Genomic DNA, 22,359 nt, shown 5'->3' with positions numbered 1-22,359 from the left:
CATTGACTCTCCAGCCTACCTATCCACATGGCAGCATTGGGACTAACCCCCCCATAATCCCATGAGGCAATTCCTTAAATTTCTCTCTCTCCTCTCTCTCCTTATATATATGATATATGATATCGTATATGTTCTGTTTCTCTGTAGAACCCTGATTTTTCCCAGCCAACCCACATACCCTATTCTTGCTCACTAAGGACCACCCTACCTGGTCTTCACACTCCATCTCATTTTGGCATATTGTTAAACATTATTCACATTTAAACAATAACATACTCAAGTTAGCAGGAGAGGTACAGCAACACAATATGTGGCAAAGTCATTCCTGGACTTTAGTTTCATAGAAATCATTTACATTTTTCAGAGTCAGGACCAGAACTTCAGATTCTGGAGACCTGGGAGATATTTAAATTACAAGTGAGAAGACCACAGATTTGATTAATATTAGAATTAGAAAAAAGCTTAAATGTCTCCAGCATGCCCACAAAGTAACTCACCTGCCTGTGCTTGTATACCCCTGGGGTAGAGGGTCATACTTATTAAAGATGCCCATCCTATCTCTGGATAGCTCTACTTCCAAAAGCATTTTTTTTAAGATTTATTTATTTATTTATTTATTTATTTATTTATTTATTTATTTATTCATGAGAGACACAGAGAGAGAGAGGCAGAGACACAGGCAGAGGGAGAAGCAAGCGCCATGCAGGGAGCCCTACGCGGGACTCGATCCCGGGTCTCCAGGGTCATGCCCTGGGCTGAAGGCGGCGCTGAACCTCTGAGCCACCTGGGCTGCCCTAGGATCTTTTTATGTTAAGAAATATCTAATTTTTTGTGTCGTAAATAACAGACTTTTCTAGATACAGTCTGATTATGGCAGGGTAGACCACAGCTACCATGTCCCTTGTTCTAGACATTACAGTTTTGTTCACTGTTTTGCCCCAAAGTCTTTCCTATAAATTATGGCTTGAGACATGCCTACTCTAAGATTGTGTGGGATAGATACCCCCTCTGCAAGTCTGTAAGGTCGATAAAAGTTCCCAGGGAAACTTTTATTTTAACAAGGTGATGAGAAATCATCTTGATGGTAGCAAAAGCCAGGGTTTTAATATTTGCTTTTCAAGGAAAATTACAACATGTATTTTATATGGGTTTTATATATGTACATATATTTATACATACAAATATATATTTACACATTTATATGTATATATATATATATATATGAAATAAGACCTTCTAGAATGTTTGCATAGCAAATCCTCTGCTTTCCAATTCTTTTTGTATCACTCAGGACCACGAATGCTTCATTTTCCTGTCATATTTACTTTAAAGGGAGTCTGTTTTGAAGCCAATCTGTCAAGAATTCCTTTGATCACATTAAGCAAGGGACTTATTTGCTATACTCCGAAGTGCAGTTACTGACACGTACCTATTTGACCCAAGCATACTGTGGAAATTAATAAGTTGTACATGACTGTACTTTGAAGTTTAAAAGTGATCTCATCTCTATTGTGTAAATAGGACCTTAGAGATATTAGCTCTTGTTTGCATCATGAAATCAGCAAAGTAGATGACCTCTGAGGAACTTTGACTTCCTCTCTAGCCGAAGCAGGTTTAGAATAGGTCTGAGAGGGTGTATTGTTTCTAGGGTTGGTTAATATAGCAAATAATCATAAATTTGGTGGCTTAAAAACCCAGAAATTTATTCTCTCACAGTTTTGGAGTCCAGAAGTCCAAAATCAAGGTGTTGTAAGGATTGATTCTTTTTGGAGGCCCTCAGGGAGGATCTGGTCGATGACTATCTTCTAGCTCCTAGTGGTGGCTGGAATCCTTGGCATTCCTTGGCTTCTAGCTGCTTCTACCTCTGTCTTCTCCCTTGTGTCTCTGTATGCCAGATCTCCTCCTTTCACTTATAAGGACACTCACCCTAAATCCAGAATGATTTCATCTTGAGACCCTTAATTACATCAAAAAGACTCTTATTCCAAATAAAAGCCCATTCTGATGTTCCAAATGGGTATTTTTTAGGGGAACTACTATTCAACCCACTAAGCTAGGTCTTCCTACTCATCAAATTCAATTCCCAATTTGCAGGGTAATCTCTGACAGCCACACAGGCTGATTCATATAGGCTACCCCATTTTTACTTCTTTCTGTGGGTGCCAACTCATCTGCATGCTAGAGTTGGAGTTAAAATATGCAATCTGGAAGGATCTCAAACTCCATTCCAGGATATAATACTGTGAGCCTCCATATTAGCAATGTGTCCTGAAAGGACAGGATCAGTATTTCAAAAGAGGCCATAAAGTAGACTTGAGGATCATAGCCAGGTAATCTCTAGAGCTGGATTATTATGATCCTGATGTCAGAGACTCCAGCAAAGAGAGCACCCTGGGAATTCTTGTGAAGCAAGAATCTTGATGTTGCTATTTATGCCATGCTTTGTTGTCTAGGCTAATGATGTGGTTGTGAAGAAAATAATTGTGCTTCAGTGACTCTGTTCATGTCTTTCCACTAAGCCGGGAAGATAGGGTTCTTGAGATGACATCCCTCTGAATTGCTGCAGACTGCAGCTTTATTCAATTTGCCTCAGTGTCAGCTCTGTGCCAATGGATTGGGCATGTTGGGATATTTCCCAGCATATAGCTATGTGCTCATTTAGAAGCACGGGTAACAATGTCCTAAATATAGAGAAGTCACACAGTAAATTTGTAGAGAATAAAGCTTCAACCTTATATTTCTAAATAAGGCACTTCTGTAACTTTAAGATGAAGGGGAAAATCAAGCTTCCCTTTATTTTAACCTATGATGTTGGACCTTCAGAGAGCCTTTTCAATACAGAAAATATTCTCTTTTGGTTTTGGAAATTTTCTTGGATCATTTCATTAATAAGTGCCTCCTCTCTCTTTCTATTGTTTTCTTTTTCCAGAATTTTCATTATTTTGATGTTGGACTTCCTGGACTGGTCTTCTGATTTTGTCTTTTCTTTCCTATTTTTAATCTTTATTTGTTTGTTTTTATTCCTATTCTCTGGATATTTCCTCATGCTTCTCATGAAAAAAATCTCTTCTCTCTTCTTCATTTTTCTCTTCTCTCATTTTACTTATTATATTTTTAATTTCCACTGTCTCACTTATATTTCTTTTTAATAACATGTTGTTTTGGCTCATAGATTCAATATCTACACTTGTATTCCCATTTCTTTTTTTAAAAAGACTTTATTTATTTATTCATGAGAGAGGCACAGAGAAAGAGGCAGAGACATAGGAAGAGGGAGAAGCAAGCTCCCTGCGGGGAGCCTGATGTAGGACTCCATCCCAGGACCCCAGGATCACTCCCTGAGCTGAAGGCAGATGGTCAACCACTGAGCCACCCAGGCATTCCTGCATTTGTATTTCTATTGTCAATGTTGAATTAGGGTTTTTCTCAAATGTCTTGTGCCTTAAATGTCCGAATGTATGCCTGAGGTTTATGAGATTGAAAACTGACTATAGTAACCCCTCTTAATCCATAGTTCCATTTTCCACAGTTTCAGTTAACCTGCAGTCAACTGTGGTCTGGAAGCAGATGATTCTCCTACTTCTTGTCACAAGGTCAGTAGTTGTCTAACACCAAGTCTCAATGCCTATGTCACTGACTTCACTTCATCTCATCACATAGGCATTTTACCTTCTTACATCACAAGAAGGGTGAGTATAGTACAATATTTTAAGAGAGAGAGAGAAAGAAGGACCACATTCACATAACTTTTATTATGGTTTGTTGTTGAAATCATTCCATTTTTTTAAAATTTTTTATTTATTTATGATAGTCACACAGAATGAGAGAGAGAGGCAGAGACACAGGCAGAGGGAGAAGCGGGCTCCATGCACCGGGAGCCTGACGTGGGATTCGATCCTGGGTCTCCAGGATCGCGCCCTGGGCCAAAGGCAGGCGCTAAACCGCTGCGCCACCCAGGGATCCCGAAATCATTCCATTTTATTATTAGTTACTGTTGTTAATCTCTTACTGTGCCTAATTTACAAATTAAACATTATCATAGGTATGTATATAGGAAAAATAAAACTGTATGTAGGATTTGGTAGTATCTTTGGTTTCAAGCAGCCAATGGGAGTCTTGAAATGAAGAACCCATGGATTAGGGGTAACTGTCTATGGTGATATGGATGGACTAATTGCTAATGACCCCCCCAAAGATAAAATCTGTATATCTATCAGTTTGAGCTAGTCAGGTTCCCAGGAAAAATCTTCAAATCTTCTCCTTGAAGGGCAAGACTGACTGCTATAATGCTACTGGGAGCTGTGCTGGAACAGAACTAGAGAGCAGAGCCTCAACACTTAGTAATCAGTATATATAATCACATTTAAATCTCTTATTTTCACATGGTACCTAGAACACCAACTGTGCTGAAGACTCCTGGAAATATGTCTCCAGTTCTTCGCTGTGGTAGCACAGGATAAGAGCAGTTACTAGGGGTGAAGAGTAGAGTGGGGAATCTAGAAGTTATTTCCACTTATTTAGGGGCTGCCATCTCCAGTCATAATTGCATGGCTCTATATGATACAGTGAGCATTCTGTAGTACGCCTCACATTGCATTTCAGCTTCTCTTACTTTTAGTTTAGAGACCCACCATCTTGAGTCTGCTAATCAGTTGCCTTTTATGAACACACTTTCCAGTTTCCAATATTTTATTGCTCTCTTCTTTTTCTCCTTCCTTATCGGGCTATTTATTTCAAAGTTTCCACTACCATAATTTTGGTTGGATTCCAGAAGAGGGGCTGAAATAGATGGTTTTTCAGTCTGCCATCCTAACTTAGATTACTACTCATGATTTGACCTAATGAGACTATGCTAATTGGAGTCAGGTCCAGCCTCATATATAAATATTTTCATGTTCACTATATGGTACATGGTAAATGTTCCATAAAATGTATAAAACAAGTGAACACAGTAGGCATGTAATACATTTTTACCAGAGGAACAAATAAATAAATGAGTGAGTGAGTGAATATCAGTATCAATAGAAAAATATTAACTCTCCATAGAAGATTGTGTTGTGCCACTTACTGCTAATAAAGTAGTCCATTGCATCATGGGAAATTATCCTGGAGCTGCTCATGAGAAATCTCTTTGAACTGTGTTAAGGACAGACTTTGTCTCTCACCCTATCTGGAATTTTATCTGAAAATCTTACAGGCTTATGTAGTATCAAATTTCAATTTATATAATATGCATTTAGCATTTTGCCATAAACAGAACTCATTAAAACAAATTGAGTGCATCAGAGAGGTTTCTACAGAACAAGGTGTTCCTTATAAAAGCCTGTAGCCTCTATAATTCTCTTCCTCTTCTGAATTGATGGGCTCATTCTGGGCAGCAATCAGAGTTCCAACTTGAATTTCATCATCTTTTGGTCTCAATCTTATCACAGCAGTTTGTACTTTTAAAAGACATACATAAAATTGAAAGATAATATTATTTTCTTTTGCTTACAGGAAACATACATTGTGTTTCTCAGTGAAAAATTCTGGCTCACATAACTCTTGATGTCACAACTAAACTCAAAGCCCCTTCTTGTTTTGGAATTTTATAAAAGCCTGATTGCAAGTTCTGCAGAAATCATAATTTAAAATGTAAGAGCTCAAAACTTTGTGATGTTTTGTTGCTGGTTCAACAGCATCCAAGTTACCTCAGGTCAATATAAAGGAAATGACTTAAACCAATGATTATATTTGTGTGAAGTCCTCTGGAAACAAGTAAATGATTTATGTCTAAATATTTTATGAGCCTAAAGGCAGAATCTGAGACATGCAGTTTTGAAAAGCCAAAGCCATTGAAGAATTAATGCTGTCATTTCTTTGGTTGCCCTTCTGGAAAGCCATTGAAAGATTATGGGCACACATCTGTGGTTGAGGGGAAAAAGCCACTAATGGGGTAGCACCATATGCTTTCTTCATCTTGTGTATATGAGCTGAAAAATGGCCTTTGCTGAGTCTCCTGGGATGAGTAGTCTTCAAACGCCAGTCACTGGAAGACTCAACTTGTAGTCTGATGAGGGAAAATGTTCATTCACAAACTTGTGAATCAGTAATGACAGGAGGGACAGTGTGGCAGATTTAGTTAGACCCTGACTACGTTGAGGAGATTTTAGCTATGGTAAAGCTAGTAAAATGAGGCTTCAGACTCCAGTGTGAGAGAATATTCAGCCAGAGTTTCTAAATTAGGGTATAGAAAAAGTTTGAGAACGACAATTACCAGTCTCCATTTTGGAGGTGGAGATTTTGTTTGCAGATTCACATCGACAATGGAGGTGTGTAAAACCATATCCCATCCTCATGGGATTGTTGTGAGGCTTAAGAAAATTTTGCATACAAGTTGCACAGCTTCTAATAAGTACCCAGAAATTGTTACATATGTGTAGTAAAAATAGCCATTCTATAGAGGCAAATTATTTAGATTATTTTTAGACACTACTCTAAATCAAGCAACTATGAAATGAGCAAGTCAGTCATTTGATCTTAGACATCCATGCCCTATTGATTTCTCATTTTTATAAGAAGATAGAATGGATGAAAGAATTTCTGATACTTTAGAAGAGAATTACCTTTCATTCCACAAGTGTCAAGGCTCCTTAAACAAGCGTAGGTAACGTTCAGCAAAGTTGGAAACGATAATGCTGATTACTAGAGCCAGAGCTCATTGCCAAATAGTGTGTCTGAGAGCCTGCAGAAGTTACCTGCCAGCCTCATCTGCCTTAAAACCTCTCTCTTCACCTCTTCCCACTACATCTTGCCAACTTCCTATTGCCAACTTTCTATTTCTATTAGAAATGGTTGTCAACTCGAGAAAAAGTTAAGTATGTTAAAGAACATGGCCCAGCCATGTGTTCTTTTCAAATTTTGAAGGGATACATTCAGAATACAGAAAATCAGAAAGAAGAGAAAACCTCACAAAGCTGCATGAAGGGGCAAAGGAAGATATGAACTGATCTTCAGAAATACAACTATAATTAGCATACACACACACACACAAGCATTCTCTAGCCATTTAGGTCAATGAAAGACATTTTCTGGAAAGTGTCTGAACTTCGGTCTTTTAAGGATTCATTTGTAATTGATATTTTCTTCTTATTTTGGGGATGCCTATTTCTCAACTTACTTTCTTAGCAGTGAAAATTATTGCCAAATGTGTGAGTTTCTTTCAAAAGTTGTAGGTGGAGAGTATAAAATGTCAACATGTCCCAAAGTTTTACGTGGGTTGATCCAATCTCAAAGGAGCAGTTCTTTCAATATAATGTAAAATTATTATCTAACTGTATCCTAGTATTTTCATGTCCCTACTTGAGCTGTTGCACTAGAATCTTTTACTGATATTTCAAACTCTGCAAATATAAAATTGAACATCTTCCCTACCAAATCTATTCTACCTTTATTTCTCAGTAGGCAGCATCAATATCTTCCCAGCAATGTAGACTCATACTGAAGGGTCATCTTTGAGTCCTCCTTTCCCTCACTTCCCCATATTTAGTTGACCATCTGCATTATAGTGATTCTACTGTGACAGTGTTTCTCACATTATTGCTCTACTCCTTTCCATTGCTGCATCTACTTTCCTAACACAAGTCCTTAACTTCTGACCATCAATTCTGGGGTGTTTTCCAACACCAATAACCAATGCTTCTTCTTTTTTTTTTTTTAAATTCCCTAGCAGTTTCTGCAATACTCCTCTGTGATATCATAGAAAGATACCTGGTCTTTGTCCCCCATTCTTGGCATTCTTCCTAAACACTTGGAGTTTCTTGAGTGATAGGGTGATAGGGGCTTCTTTTGTTCTAACAAAGTGACTCTTGGTAGGACCCTAGGTAGCTTCAGGATGGGAGCTGGTCATCAGAAATAACAGACTTTAATTAGAATCCCAGACCTTTCAACCTCACCTTCCCAATCTCTGGTGAGCAGAGAGGGGCTGGAGATTAAGCTAATCACTAATGGCCAATGATTTACTCAATTGTGCCTATGTAATAAAACCTCCATAGGAACCCCTACATGATGGATTTCAGAGAGCTTCTAGGTTGATGAACACAACCACATGCCGGGAGGGTGGTACACTGCATCTCTAGGGTGACAGAGGCTCCTGGGAGCAGGACCCTTCCAGACCTTGAGCTATGTGACTCTTTATCTGGCTATTCATTTGTATAATTTAAAATGTCCTTAATAATACATCAGTAAATAAAATATGTTTCTGAGTTCTGCATGCTGTTCTAGTGAATTATCAAACCCGAAGAGGGGTAGTGAGACCCTTGGTTTTGTAGCCCGTTGGTCACAAGTGTAGGGGGAGGCTCAGGATTTGTGATTAGCATCTGAAGTAAGGGATAGTTTTGTGGGACTGAGCCCTTAATCTGTGGAGTTTGCACTAACTTTAGTTAAGTATCAGTATTGAATTGAATTGTTGAACACCCAGTTGGTATTCAGAGAATCAGAAAAGTGACTGCTTCATGTTTTAGAAAACACTCTAAAGTTGATGTCAGAAGTGTTACATGAAAATCCCTTCATCATTTAATTAATTTTTCAGCATCTAGTTGCATTCTTTTTCAATCTATCTTCCTCATTGGTGCTAATTTCATCTTCCTGAAGGAGAGCTATGAATGTGTCATTCCCTTGTTCAAAAATCCTACAGTGTCCATACTAAACAGATTTGGGTAATGTTTAAAGTTCTTCCGTGATACTTGCATATGGTTCTGATCTTTAAAATGAGCATCATTTATTGAGCTTCCATGTCAAGAATAGGTGGAAGCTTCATCTGTGTTATCTTTTGTCCTCATTATTAGGTCAGTGTGGTAAGACTCTACCAACAGATCCCCCACTCCTTGACTTGGGTGGGGTGGGTGGGTGTATTCTAGTTATTGGGAAGGTGCAGTTGGTGATGGAGGCCTCCCACGCTGAATCAACGGAGGAGAGTTTTGAAATGCAACCAAGGAGAGAAGAAACTCTTCTTTTAACACAAGGACTTGAAGTTATGCTAGTAGGAGAGATATGAATCTCTTAGGTAGCTGCAGGGAGGCTATCTAACTTGTTTCATGTTCTTGAGGACAACCAAAGAAAAACAAACGGAAGACCCAAACTGCAGCTCACACTGGAGGATTATCTTCCTTTCCTCCCCCATCCTGAGGCTTGAAGCTTCCTCTTCTTCCCTACCCAGCAGTGAAAACCATGGGGAAGAAGGAAATGACTGTGATTTACAACTTACACTGGAAGAAAACAAAATTTCTCAGGTGCTAAAGAAAGCTTATGAATAACTAGCTGCTGAGAAAATTGCAGTGCCCAGGAAGTGGAGAAGGAAGAAGAGTAACATGATGAAGAAAGTGGAGACTCTGGGGGTGAGAAAGTGATAGGAGTATAAGAAATAGAGAGAAGGGTCAGTACAGGACAATCTCCTAACTTAGAAAATGTTCATTTGAGGACATCCTGAGAGCTGGGCAGCTCAATTCTATATTGTTTTCTGTTTACTGTGGTAAAATAGACATAACATAAATTTACCATTTTAACCATTTAAAATATGTATAGTTCTGAGGCATTAAGTACATTTCATATTGTTTGCAACCATTACCACCATCATCTCCAGATTTTTTTTAATCTCCAGATTTTTTTTCCATCTTTCCCAGTTGAAACTCTGTACCTATTAAATAAACATTAACTGTCAATCCCCAGCTCCTGAAATCACCATTCTTCTTTGTGTTTCTATGAATTTGACTTCTCTAGTTACCTCATGTAGGGGGAATCCCACAATATTTGTCCTCTTATGACTGGCTTATTTCACTTAGCATAATGTCTTCAAGGTTCATCCTTGTTGTAGCCTGTGTCAGAATTTCTTTCCTTTTTAGGACTGAATAATATTCTATTGTATGAATGTACCATATTCTGTTTATCCATTCACCTGTGGATGGATATTTAGTCAACTCTTTATTTCTTTATAGGATAATGAGAATAGAGTATGAAATGCCACCCCTCTCCCTATGTCTGTAACATTTGGGTGTTATCCCTGGAAACTTGAGCATAGACAGGACTTCTTGAACCTGGCTTGGAATTTTCTATGTGGGGTAATAGAAACTCCTTATTATGCCTAGGAGCCAATTCAATAGCAGGTTACTGGGACTCTTCCATTTTTGTGTGAGAGAGCTCAGCCAGACAAAAAATAATGCCAAATCTCTTACCTTTCTTCTCCTTCCCCAGCCTCCCTGCCCCTTAGACTGGCTGCCTTGAGGCCAGAAGTAAGGATTTAAAGATTCAGATGCAGCTATTTTACAGAAGATTGGGAAGCTCTCAACATCAGTTAGTAAGTGGCAGTGTCAAGAGTTGAACCTAAATCTGTCTGTGTCAACATTCATAATATTTCCATTGTGGCATTACTTTGTACATTGAAATGGCCAGTCTCTAATATTAGAGAGGGAGCGTCTGGGCCAGGAAAGAAAAGTTGCCCTGATGGCAGGGAGAAGGTGAAGTGCGTAAGTAAAGGGAGGTGTTGTATATAAAAATGGCAACACTTTTGACTTTTAAGTGCTCCGGGCTGCTGCTGCTTTGACATTTCTCCCTCTAATGTATTTTTATCTTAATCTTAAAAGTCATTATGTGACCATGTTACCTTAAAAACTGTAAAATAGGATGAATTATGGAGGGACACCCAACAGAAGCAACTGCTCTTTCTCTCCTGCCTCTTCTCCTTTATTAACTTTCATTTTACAACTTCTCTATGTACACCTGTGCTCTGATTAAACTGACCTGGTTGCTGTTCCTTTAACATTCAATTTATTTTCTCCATTCCAACGCATTTGTTTATAATATCCCTACCCAGAATGTTTTCCTTTATTCCTATCTTTGTCATCAGAGTAACATTGGCCTGAATCCTTGCTTGAAATCTCTATTCTCTAAGTAAAAATAACCTGTCTAATGAACACATAGTTCTTATAGGGAATTTCCCAAATTCTGACATGTATTATAGATATGGCACATGTCTATTTCCTCACTTCAGATTATAAACTTCTAAAGGGCAGAGACATATTTCATTGTTAAGGTATAATTTTCAAAATATTGAAATCATAACTCTTACACCAATGAAAAATGAACATGCACCAAACGTTATTTAAGTCATTAATGAGAGAACCAGTAAGATGTTAAAACTGTTTCAAGTAAGAATTTAATTTATAGAGATTTATGTTCTTCACATGGCAAAACTAATTTGCATTGACAGGAGCTGAAATTATTTACATTGCTATCAGTTTTCTACATCTTCTCTGTCTTTACAAAATTGCAAAACACTAGTCAAACAAAGAGAGTCAAAGGTCTCACCTCTGTACAATCAGATAACACCTAGATGGCCTTCCTGCTAGGACACCCAGCAGTACCTCCTAACCATCTCCAAGCCTTTGATAAATTTTCCTCATATTATCCATCTTCATTTCTCATAAAATGCCAAGTGCTTTGTAAATGCCATACTAGAAAACGATAAATCATTAAATGAAAATGATTACTGCTGTGTAGAAAATATAAAACAAATTTGAAATCTGGGAGAGATCTCCACAATTAGATAACTCCTACAAGAATAATTATTATGTTTTCTAATAAACCTAGGTTTATTAATAAACTTTAAGGTTTAACTTATCAGTCCTTCAATTTTAGAATGATTTTTAGTAGTATTTGAAAACTCTTAGTTTGAAAACTGAGAGTGGGAAAACCCAGCTCATCTGGTTTTAATTAGCTTAGCCAAGGCATATTCAATTATGATGGTCAATGAAAATTAACACTAATTTTCAGGGAATAAAAAAAATCATGCCCTGGGCATTTGCAAAATACCTTATTTTGATCTTTACAACCTTAAACAACCTAGGTCTCCCAAAAGATTCAGTAAGTAAGCTTCCTTAACGTTACCTTTCTTGAGGCTTCTCAAAAAATTTGATCACAGCAAGCCCTTTAATTGTACTCCTCTTAAAACAAAATGGTACACAATTGGAAAAACCTACATATAAAATAATAAATGAAAAAAATTTTGTTCTATGAAGTATGAAACTGAGATGATTCTTTTATTTAAGAAATACTTATATGCCTACTATTTGCCAGGCAAAAACTTTTAAAGACTTCAAATTCTATTCTATTCTAAGGGTGGAAATGGGAAATAATCTGATACATAGGAAGCTAAAGTATCATGGCCCATCCAATATGATTATTCCTCTTTACACAGTGTTGTTTTCCTGGTACCTAAGGAGAATGCCATGAGTCAATGTGGAATTTATATGATACAGTTTCAGTTGAGATTAAAGATAGAGGTACCAAAGAGACCAGGTCAGCATTTTGCCTTATGTAGGACTAAACTTACTTCTATAATTAGCCCAACCAAAAGTTACTTAATTCATGAAAAGAGACTTTAAGGTTATTGGCTTAGAGCTTAAGAAAAACAAAATTTCAGATTAACTGGCTAAAGTTTCAAGAAACTTCTCACAGCTGACCTCATGCCAAATTGTTGGTGGATACACAGACCTGGTCAGACAAAAAAGTGGTGACTCCTCTGTGCAAGTTGGGTTACATTTCCCTGAATGTTATCAGTGATGGCACTGCAGCGATCTATCCATCTAACTAATCATTTTAGGAGCCAGAGAACTTTCCAAGGTCAAGTGTCACCTTCACAAATGATAGTATTGGGAGTTGTTTCTAATTGATGTTGTTGGTGGGGGTTTGGGGAGGTGCTCCAGCCTGCAGGTAGCTAATCAACTTCCAAACAGCAGTTGAAATGCTGCAGGCAAGTCCAGAAGTACAACTTACTGAAAGATGCCCTGGAAGAAAGCTTGAAGCAAAAAGAGAAGTGCAGACAAATGAGGGGCAAATTCTGCTGTGGAAGCCTTGAGATTTCATCACTGCCTCTGGAATTCCAGCATTCCTCTGGGGGGGGGGGGGAACCTCTGCTGGATGAGAAGAAAATGTTGAATTTAGCTTATCTTACATCCTAAGATGGAAGACCATGGAAAAAAGATCAAGACTTGCTAGGAGATTTAATAGAGAAATGAGTAGTTGTGCATTAAACATAAAAATTGAGTGTAATTACACACATCCATGTAAAATGAATGCATATTGGTAGCCAAATGGCTATTTTAGCTTTGAATTAGTGTCCAGACTGAAGATGATACATTCAAATTGAGAACTGGTAATAATCAGTTTATATGGAAAGCAATATAATTTCAAAAAGCATTTAAAAATCTTTTTTAATGGTTAGTCAACTAATTACTATGACATTATGCTTATGAAATAAATGATATTTAATAAAAATCCACCATGAAATTGTTTCAGGTCCTTAGAGTACTATGTTCTTTAAATGTGGAGCATTATTATGACATCTTGCTTCCCACCAATGATCTCATGAATCTCTGGGACTACTCAATGACAAATATAAATTGCTTAATATCTGTAGACTCCCTGGCTTCTTACTTATAGACAAACTCTTTGGAAATGAAAATATTAAGGACAAAGTGAGCTACAGTCATGGTCCTTTTCAGAATCTGAAATCTCTAAACATTTTGACAATTTCACCCAAATGAGATTCAAATGAAGGAAAAAAAAATAGCTGCCCTTTGGTTGAAGGGGAGCTGCTTTCTTTAATTTCAAATCTTGCCTCCCTCTGTGTGCGAGTCGCTACCCCCTGCCCGCCACCACTCCCCTTTCCCCCGCGCCAGCATCCTTGCCCTTCTCCTGCTCTATCCCAGGCCTGGGCAAAGGCCATAGGCTTCTGTCCATAGGCACCAAGGTGGGCAAGGTTAACTAAGGGTAGGCCCACTCTTTACTGCCACCATCACTATAGTAGACAGAATAACTTTCTCACACTTGATTACACAGCTCAGTGTAAGTCAAGGGAGTTCCTAAACATACACCAAATATGGCCTTTCCCAAGGTCCAGAGACACAGCACCAAAGAGGCCAAAACATCATAGAGGATCCCTCTTGGACACATCCATGTTTCTAATCTGGTTTCTTATATCCCATGCTTCGTTCTTCTGACTTCTGCCCTGCAAATCTTTACTTTCCTTTTGGGAAATCATGCCTCTTAACTACAGAGGTTGGTCTCCTCCCACAATCCATTCTTCTCTTCACAAAAGTACATTTTCCCAAATCTGAGTCATTCATTTCAAAGTAACATTCTGGATGGGTAGGTGGGAGGTGGGGAGTCAGTGATTCCTGCCGACACTCCCTAAGTAGCTTAGTAACGGCCGGAATAGATAAGAGCACTATGGGTTCATGGAATGGCAGTTTCTTCCCCCAATTGTGCATGGAGGAACACTTAAAACATACACACACCCTACCTCCCAAAGCACATCCTAATTCTGATAGATAGTAAATTCCAATCATATAATAAAGCAGAGAAATGTTTTTCTTTTTTTTTAAGATTTAATTTATTCATTTGACACACACACACACACACACACAGAGCACAAGCAGGGGGAGCAGTAGTCAGAGGGAAAGGGAGAAGCAGACTCCTCACTGAGCAGGAAGCCCCATGTGGGACATGGGCTCCATCCCGGGACCCTGGGATCACGCCCTGAGCTGAAGTCAGATGCTTAACTGACTGAGTCACCCAGCTGCCCTGAGAAATATTTTTCTCATTCATAACTAAATTAATACTTCACAGTTTTTAGGTTAAGCAGAAAAAATAGCATTTTCCTTCTTCCCTTGTTTCCAAAATTTTTTTTTTTATAGTGGGCAACCCTTTTTCTTCACAAAAGCCCTGAGATTCCTTCACCTTCTCTTGAAGGAGTGAGGAGGAAATTTTATTCTTCAACTAACCTTCTATTCTTCTGGTAGCACAATGACTCACGAGATTCAGTATTCATTCATTAATTTCTCATTCATTCACTGATTCATTTAAAAGACATTTGTTGAGTACTATTGTGTGCTACTTGGTACTTGGGGGATTAGATAAATATAAACAAGTTATTCTATCAGTACATAAATGTCTCACAGTGTAGTTAACTATAATACCATGTGAAAAGTGTGATAGAAGATGTGAGGTGGGCATGGAGAAAGTTGCAATTAAATTTTCCTTGGAGAGCCATGGTCTTATTTCTCATCTATTTCCACTGATAATGGAAAGTAAAAATTGAGTTGTACAAGAGAAAAATGTTTCTATTCCCTCTGCACTATTCTCTCAGAATTAATATTTGGTTTTTGGAAATATGTGTGTCCCTTTCAACAATCCTGTGCATTCAACTGGAAGAAAAAATCGACATGCCTTCAACTTAAGAGTGATGGGTAATGGCACAATGGAAGATGCCCCCACATGGCTAGGTGCTGAAACATCTTCATTTTACCTTAAGGATTAGTGATTCACACAGCGTCTCAGTTTATCTCATCACTCTTGGAAAAAAAGTTGCTTCCTGAGGGTGCCTGGGTCTCTCAGTGGTTTAAGAGTCTGACTCTTGGTTTCAGCTCAGTTCACGATCTCAGGGTCCAGATGGAGCCCCAGTCCCAACTGCGCTCTGCGCTCAGTGGAGAGTCTGCTGTACCTCTCCCTCTGCCCCTATCACCTCCTCTCTCCCTTGCTCCACTCATGCACTCTGTCCCCAAAATAAAATAAAATCTTAAAAAAAAAAAAAAAAGAAAAAGCTGTTTCCTGGGTTGCTTGTACAGCCACTTTCCTATAACTGTAACTCTCCTGGGCCACTGGCTCTTCTGAGTCCACAGCTGTCAAAGGTTGGGGGGAAGGTCAGCGATGGTATGAAAATGTGAAATCCATTCATCTTTTCATCCTTGAAATATTTACTGAGAGCTTGCTATGGGACAGGCACTGGAGTAGCTTCTGGAGATATAACGTGTAGTAATAATAGAGATATTGTGGCAGGCTGCTAACTGTCCCCCTAGAGTTAATCTCTTTCTTCCCTAGGATAGGTGATCACCAGCTAAAGACTACATTTCCCAGATTCTTTTGTAATTAGTTGTGGTCATGTGACTAAATTATGTTTGATGAGTTGTGAGTAGAAGCAATGTATGCTCCTTTAGGGGGTCCCACCCTTTAAAGAGCTGCTGCTCTGGTCCTTTTCTCTTTTAATTGACAGGGAGATAGTAAGAAACTGTCAGCTCCCTTGACTTAGAGATGGAAGCCATGTGTTTGGAAAAGGGGAGCCATCCCATCAGCTCCATATTGTCCTTATGTGGAATGTTCTATGAAAGAGAAATAGACTTGCAACTTGTATAAGTTCCATTATTTGAGGTTTTCTTTATTCAAGTATTTTAGTCTGTACCTTAATTAATGCAATCCCTGCCTTCGTGGATCTTTACAATCTGCAGAGAAACTGAGATGCTTATCAACTAATCTCAAAATAAACATATGATTACAAACTGAGATAAAAGTTATGTAAGAAAAGAATGTGGTGTTAGAAAAGCATAAATGAGGAGATATGACTTAGTCTGGGAGCTTAGGGAAGACTGCAGAAAGAGCAGGAATGAAATGAGCATCAGAGGTGTGTTGGGTATAGTATTTAACAATTCGTAAAACAATGATTTTATAATAAACCAGTTTTCAAAGGCCATAACCTAAATACTTTTCTGCATAAATTTCCCTGCCTGATGTGGTCCTTGGACCTGAGAGAGCAATTACAAATGTTAGTATATATAAAATAATCGAGCGAAGTAATACAGTAAATGGAAAAATACTTCACATCTTATAAGACACTAAATTAAGATAAAGTACCAAACAATATTATCTAGTAAGCTGTGTAAGCCATAAGTCTTATAAAAAGGAAAACATCTTAAATTCTTACCAGACCAACATTATTTGTACTTAAATTATAATGCTCAGCTTAAAAAAAAAAAGAAGCAGGGAAAAATGTTTCTATAAGGTAAATCAACATAGACAAACATATGGGGACAGCTGAAGTACATAAAAAATCCAAACAAAAACTACAAACTATTTCTCTTATTAAGGAAAAGAATAAAGTTATTTGTGTCTAAATTGTTGGCTTGATGTCCACAATGATCAAATATAACTGAAGGACTGTGTGCAACGGTCTGTTCACATACACTTGGAAGCAGAGACTAATTACATCCAATAGAGTGTACCGACAGGGTAAGAGGACATAAAAGTCATAAAGTGCTTCATTGAAGAACAGGAGACACTTTTCAAGTGATAGACACATGAGAAACTTTAATAAAGTGATGCAGAAATACATAATTTTACAAGCAACACTGCATTGCTGGATCATATCCAGATACAAGAATAAGAAAACCAGCAGGGAGAGACCAATGCATGGATTAAGAGTTGAGCACATCTGATTATTCTGGCTTAATTCCTTCATGGTCTGAGAGCAGACACTGTATGATTTCTATTCTTTTAAATTTGCTAAGATACATTCGAGGCTCAGAATGTGATCCATCCTGCCCAATGTTCCATGTGAGCTTGAGATGATTATTCTACACAGCATATTTATTTCTGTTATGCCTTATTTGGAGATAATTTGAACTTGGAACCACAGAAAATTGGCTAGATCCCCAGCACTAATCTAAAGATGTCTACTCAATCACATCTGGTACCAACATTAAATACAACAAAAACTAGAGATTATGGTAAAGAGTAGCTAATTACTGTATATTACTTTAACTTTTACAATGTTATCATATATTATGCTATGACGGAGCAACTTTTTCTTTCCAAAATTAAGTTGCAATTATGTGGAAGAAATAATGTATAAAACTATGACATTTGTAAAAAGGTATTGCCTTGGCTAATTAGCTCACATGCTAAATAAATCCGATTTGCATTTAGTGCCTTAAGGACAAAAGAAAAATATTCATTGTGAGGGAAAAAGTAGCATGAAAAAATGCATAAATAATTAAAAGTATTGATAGGGAAATAGTTATGAACATATTTCTTTTTCATATAGATGGAAAATTCTAATGATGGATATAATCTTAATAATTATGATGATGATGATGCAAGTTTCTCTTCATTAGAAGTTAACTGGAAATGTTTTCCAAGAGAGTTCTGATAATTTAAACAATCTCTTTTGAGAGGAAATAGTTTAACATCATGTTTTAACTACGTCATTGAATAAAGAGGAAGAATATGTGTTTCTGAAAAACTGACTTTTGAAATACGAAAGAAGAAATTTCAAAGAACTGATTGTTAAATATCACCCTCATCTATTCTGATGTAATTTTATTATGATAATAAAAGTCATATCTGATTCAAGCTAATGAACATTAATATCATGGTTCAATTATGATTGTTTTATATAAATAAAAATTCATCATTTAGAAGATAAATTGTGATACTATCCTAAGTGGACAATAGAAAAGCTAGTAAAAATAAGAATACAAATACAAAAAAATACAAATACAAAAAGAATATTTGTTCAAAAAAACAAAATATCTTTTAAGATGAATAATCTTATTTAAATATTATTTTTATCATTTTCAAATCAGTATCATAGGTACTTGTTTTGAGATTTATAAAATCCATGCGAGAACAGGTATTTCATTCAGCAGGTATTTATTGAGCATCTACCAGGTGCCAGGTACTGGTAAGCACTGAGAATATAATGTTGGGCCAACAGATAGATAGTCACTGACCTTTTAAGGTTTATAGTTTCCTGGGAAAGAAGGACCAATATACTTGATATTAGGAAGAAGTATGACGTATTAGAGGAACTTAAAGGGCCAATAGATTTGACATAGGAGGAAGTATGATATATTAGAGGAACTTAAAAATAGCTAGTGCACAGAATGCTCAGAATGTTAAAGGGAGTCTGAGGCTGATGAGAAAGATAAGCAGTGTGCTGGTAAACTGGTTCCCCTAGGGGGGAAACAGCCCTGCTTTGTAGCATTTGCCAATTTCTCCTACCTCATCCAACTTTAAATTACCAACCGTTCAAAAATCAGTTTGCAAAATCCTGGAAAACTAACCAGATTAACAGCCTGTATGCCAGTGCCAGCCTACTTGAGCCCACTCCAACACATCCTTTTTCTCACACAGCGGCCAGGTCATCCAGAGCCTTATATGTCATGACAAGGAGTTTATCTTAAGGAACAACACAAAGCCATAGAGCTTTGGATGTAGTATGAAGAAAGGATTGTAGAAAAATATGATAGGAAGTAATGAAATAACTTCTGTTGGAGGGTCCTATGAAAGATGATGATGGCTTGGACAAGGATGGTGGTAAGGAGAAAGAGCAAAGGAAAAACTGAAGAAATATTTTGATGGGGAAATCGATAGGACTTAGTGATGGACCAGGGCATAAAGAAGAGAACGGTCTGTAGTATGACTTACAGTTTTCCTGCTTGCAAAACTGAATGGGTGGGTGGGTAGTGGTATTAGATAGAAAACCCTGGGGGAAAACCAAGTTTGGAGGGAAAAGATCATGAGATCAGTTTGGGACTTGCAGATTGTGAGTCGCCTTTCAGATCTCCAAGTAAAATGTTGAGTGAGCAGTGAGATACATAGATTTGGAGATTAAAAGAGGTCTGGGATAAAGATAACTCTTTGGGAGTCAAGGGTTCAATTAGAAGATGATTGACAGCATGAGCTTACATCATTGTCTAGGAAGAAAATGCAGAGTGAGAAAAATGAGGACACCTAAGAGTAAGCCTTGAGGGGTGCCTGGGTGGCTCAGTGGTTGAGCATCTGCCTTCTGCTCAGGTCATGATCCGGGAGTCCCGGGATCGAGTTCCACATTGGGCTTCCTGCAGGGAGCCTGCTTCTCCCTCTGCTTGTGTCTCTGCCTCTCAGTCTGTGTCTCTTATGAATAAATGAATAAAATTAAAAAAAAAAAAAGAGTGAACCTTGAGGACTACAGCATTTTAGGGAATAGGCAGAAGAAACTGAGCCAGCCAGGGAACAGCATAGCCAGAGAAGTAGGAGGGAAGCCAGGAGAGTAGGGTCACAGAAGCCAAAGGCAAGAGTGCTTCAGGATGGACAGAGGGGGCAATATTGCTGAATAATAATTCAGAGAGTAACTTGTCCAAACTCACCCTGGGACTGAGAGCCAAGCATCTTAACTCCGTGTTAGTGACAGAAAAAATCTCAATCTATTCAGGTCAATCAGAAAGAAAGATTATTACAAGGATACATAGATTTCATTGAGAAATGAAGAAAGGATCTGGGATTGATGGGAATTAATCCAACTTAGTACAACCAAGAGGTACTTTTTATTATTTGTGGTTTTGATGATCATATTGTATTTAACATATGATTAACACAAGTTTCCCATGGGTCACACATGGGAAACTCAGTACCTTCATAGATATCTTTCTTTTGATTCTACTGACAGCCCAATGGGAATGATGCTACCATCACTCCCATTTTACGGATGAGAAAATTGAGATTTATAGAGGTTAAGTCACTTCTGCAAGATTAGTTGATAGGGAGCCAGGGTTCTGACTTAGTTCTGATTCTGAAACTCACATTCCTGAACATTACAAGGTAGCTACGTCCTCCATCGCCCTCTCTTTCAGGTTCCCACAGTCCCTTCTGCTTCCCTCTGGGAATGCTCCATTCCTTTTCAGTCGCTTGCTCCCTCAGTTTCAGCTTGCACATGGCTCAACATAGTCTCAGCCTCTACTCTTTACGACCTCAGTGTCTACACATCTCAGTTCCAAACACCACAAAAGAATACAATCAAGACAAGGTCATCCAGGACGTACAGGGAAGTCAGGTGTCCCCTCATGATCCAAACAGCTGTGGACAGGGATTGAGGTCACAAGGACAGGAAGGATTTGGGGCAGGGACTTTTAGTTCAAAGGGAGCTATGCAGAAACAGGGATACACTGTCCAATTCTGTCTTTTGTGTCTTCGACCTTTCTCCTGGGTCTCTTTCCTAAACCTAGAAGCATATTCCTCTCAGTATTAATTGAACACTTCTGATGGTAAATGACAGAAGCCCAGCTAGAATTCACTTAAGCAGAAAGAGGGAATTTTATTATAGGGACCCGAATGACATCATACATCTCAAGGGAAAGAATGTTGCTGGATCTCAGGAAAAACCAGACACAAGGATCTAAATGCTGCTAGGACTCTGATCCTTTCTTTTTTCCTGTCATTTTATACCTTTATATTCCTCTTAATCTTGGCTTCATTTGTCTTTCTCATTGCGCATTGCTTCTCAACACAAGATAGAAAACGTGGCTATAAAATTATTTTTATAGCTTTTAGTTTCGATTATGGGAATGAAATGACTTGATATTTTCTCTGGTATGAAATCTAAAAATCCATGGTAGAGTTACTTTGGCTCATTTAAGTAACTTAGCCACTCCTCATTTATTTAACTGGTTCATGAAGTTGGGTTCGTGGGATCAATTTTGATTAGATTTACCCTCTACCAATTAACCTAGACCAGGAAATAAGTCATATAAGAATACAACATCTCAAAAAAACATAAAAACTGGGAGAAGGTGGGTAGAAGAATCAGTTTCTAGAAGAAGAAGATTGCTCCATTGTCCTCTTTTTCATGACTGGCTTCAGACTTGCACAGGGGCCATCAAAATCTTAGCCCTGACTCTTTATGAACTCCATTCTCGAGAGTGCTGAGCTAACTATGGTCTTGCTTGTTGAAAGTGGAATCTATATTCCTCTTCATTTTCCTTATCATAATGTCAGGCTTCTATCTACTATAATTTGATTTATTGTTTTCACCAGTTAAGAAACTGCTTTTGTCAAGGTCATCACTGACTAATCACAATAAACACTTTTAAGTCTTTATCTTACAAGAACTCTTTTCAGTTAATGTCATTATTCATCAGTTCCTCTGTGGCCAAGACTTCCAGCTGCTTCCCTGGATCCATTTCCCCCTTCTTCCTTAGCAAATCAAGTAGAACCCCATTTTAAGCTGGACTCATGGTTGCCCAGAATACGATGTGCATTGTCCAGTCTCCTTTGAAGTCAGATGTGGCCATGTGGCTAAATTCTGCCAATGCACTGGAAGTAGAAATTGTACAAAATGTAGAGTCACTATTTTAAAAAGGAGTGGTGCTTCCTTCTTCAATATGTCCTCCTTCACACTGGGCTGAATTTTGGACAACCCACTTGGCCTATCAAGATGCTGTAGACTAGAGAAAGAGCTGCATGATAATGGAGCCCCTGTACCAGCATCTGCTGCCTAACTCCACATCTAGTCTATGTCAGAAAGAATTGTCACCTGCAGCTAAATCTAATCCTAACCAACACATGCTCTTTCTCGAAACTCCCCTCCCTTCCCTCTGTTTATTTTCTGTGATTTCTGCTCCTTACTTGTCTTTCCTATTATTCTTGAATTTCAGCTCAGACTTTTCCTTGATCATCCCCCTTACTTGTCTCCAGGGTTCCATCCTTAGGCTTGTGCTTTTATTCTCAATATTCTAT

This window comes from Nyctereutes procyonoides, unplaced genomic scaffold (assembly GCF_905146905.1).
Source record: "Nyctereutes procyonoides isolate TBG_1078 unplaced genomic scaffold, NYPRO_anot_genome, whole genome shotgun sequence".
NCBI classification, from domain to species: Eukaryota; Metazoa; Chordata; class Mammalia; order Carnivora; family Canidae; genus Nyctereutes; species Nyctereutes procyonoides.
Note: the sequence above shows the minus strand (reverse complement) of the source record.